The 2,317-nt window shown below is 57.3% G+C and overlaps 1 long non-coding RNA gene across 1 annotated transcript; it reads left to right on the top strand.

Moving 5' to 3' along the window:
- The first annotated feature begins 416 nt into the window (after positions 1 to 416).
- Positions 417 to 1,699, top strand: LOC137463910 (uncharacterized). The gene is made up of 4 exons (XR_010994008.1): positions 417 to 758; positions 1,081 to 1,145; positions 1,255 to 1,404; positions 1,588 to 1,699. It is a non-coding gene; the product is annotated as an uncharacterized lncRNA (long non-coding RNA).
- Positions 1,700 to 2,317: the final 618 nt, after the last annotated feature.

Genomic DNA, 2,317 nt, shown 5'->3' with positions numbered 1-2,317 from the left:
GATTCCTTCCAACCTGAGCCACTTTGGGTGGGCTGGGGGCAGCCCCAGGGCAGGGGGCAGTGTGTGCAGGGGACCTTTGTGACACGGTGCAGCATGGTCACCGTGGCATGGAACGGGACAGCGTGTCCAAGGGCCCTTTGTGACACGGGGTGACATAGGAATTGGCGGTGACAAGACCACGCCACAGTGCTCGGAGCACGCGATGGGACAGGACGGGACAGAGCGGTGCCGTGAGGAGCCCCCGCACAGCGCACTCATTCGTGTCTTACCCGGAGCTTTTCTGAGGTGTTATTCCTGCGGCTGACCTCGAGGCCAGACCACAGGACTTGGTGACCCATGGCCTTTCTGAGGCTTCTCTCCTCCAGGTGTCCTTGAGGGCAGACCTTGGGACTTGGTGCCCTGGAGGCATCTCCCATCCCTGCCACCGGTGCCCTCGAGGCCAGACCACAATCCTTGACAGGAGTCTCCTGTCCTTGTGGCAGGAGCCCTCGAGACCAGAGTGCAGGACTTGCTGTCCTGTAGCCTTCCTGAGGCTTCTCTCTTGAAGGTGCCTTCCAGGCGCGACTGCAGGCCTTGCTGACTCAGAGCTTTTCCGAGGCATCTCTCCTGCAAGTAGCCACAAATCCAGTCACTGACATGGAGCAGAGACCCCACAAGAGTGCCCAAGCTGGCCTGGGTGGAGGAAGAGGAAGAAGGCCCTGGAGCCGGCCCAGCACAGGAGACTGAAGAGGTGGTGCAGTTCAAGCCTCAGCAGGAGGGTGAGTGGCAGAGCTGGGCTGCTGGGCTGCTTGGCCACATCCCATCCCATGGCATCCCATGGCATCCCATGGCATCCCATCCCATCCCATCCCATCCCATCCCATCCCATCCCATCCCATCCCATCCCATCCCATCCCATCCCATCCCCTGGGGACATGCCCATGGACAGGACGGAATAGGGGCCAGGACAGACACCCCAGAGCCGTGCTCCATCCCTTGGGACATCCCGGGGCTGTTCCTACCTGGGGAGCGCAGGGCTGGGCTGTGTTCTCCGGCCTCTCCCGCAGCCCCTCAGCTCAGGCTGCGCTCGCTCTTTGCCAGGTGCAGCTGTGCAGCGCACACAAGAGCAGGACCCCGCCCGTGGCCTCTTCCACAGGACAGCGCAGGTACCTGCAGCCATCCCCAGCTGGGCTGGGCCTGCTGTCACCGCTCAGCCGAGCACTGTGCTTGGAGCATTCCGTGGAACATCCCTGGCTTCCTGCCCTTCTCCTACAGCTGGTTTGCAAATTCATCAAGAGGATTCGGGAGGAAGAAACCAGCACCATGGGCACAGGGCTCAGAGCATATTCGCACATCTTCAAAACCAAGACCTGTGCTGCCCTGCTGGATATGCTCGTAGAGGAGGGGTTTTGCAATCCAAAGCAAGTAAGCAGCCTGTGGCCAGGATTTCATCCTCCCAGAAATTGCTTGGCCTCCCAAGCCATGCCTACTGGTCACTGGAAGCCTTTGAGGCCATGGCAGTGTGGTGGCAAGGGAAGCACTTCTCTGGGGAAGCTGGGGACATTCCTCCCTCTGGCAGCTTTCCAAGTCTCCCCGTGCCTTCTCCAGGTGCCTGCCATGGTGAGGTACATCCACCAGTGGCTCATGGCCAGTCAGTTTGCTGAGGACAGGCTGAACAGGGCCCTGCTGGATCTCACCAAAGAACAGCCTGCTGATGTAGTAATGTGTCCTGGATTGGGGCAAATTTGGGAGAAAACCTTCAGAAGGAGCCCCCAGAAAGCAAACCCCCACGGCCCCTTGCTCACCTGGCTCGGGAAGAATTTCCCCAGAGAGTAGTGGAAACAACCTGTTTATTGAGCAGGCAAAGCACTCCCCAGCACAAAAAATGAACAACCCCAGATGACAAAAAGTCTTTCTACGCTCTGAAGAGGTGACAAATTCAGAATGTCTCTCCTGGGAGTGGTTGCCCAGTTATTGGTCTCTGGCACTGGGCATGGCTGCTGCAGGTAACAAAATGCTGGCACTCGGTGTGTCTTGGTGTCTCCCATGTCCCAGTCCTGAGCAGGTTGAAATGGTATTCAGGAAAGGGAAAGAAAAAAAACAGTCCAGGGAAAAAATTGGATTGCCTAGCTAAACTAATTAATAAGCAAAAGCAAGGGCAAAAGCAAAAAGCAGGAGCAAGAGCAAAGTGAAAGCAAGCAAGCCAGCAAGCAAGCAAGAAAGCCAGCAAGCCCTAGCCTCTCCTAGACACAGACTTTGGGGAGAGGTGAGCTGGCTGATAACAAGACAAAACAAACCTTCACTTTTTGGAGCCAGTCCCGAAGGCACAGAACATAAC

The sequence above is a fragment of the Anomalospiza imberbis genome, chromosome 32, assembly GCF_031753505.1.
Source record: "Anomalospiza imberbis isolate Cuckoo-Finch-1a 21T00152 chromosome 32, ASM3175350v1, whole genome shotgun sequence".
Lineage (NCBI taxonomy): Eukaryota > Metazoa > Chordata > Aves > Passeriformes > Viduidae > Anomalospiza > Anomalospiza imberbis.
The sequence above is the reverse complement of the archived record's forward strand: the minus strand, read 5'-3'. Positions and strand labels throughout refer to the sequence as shown.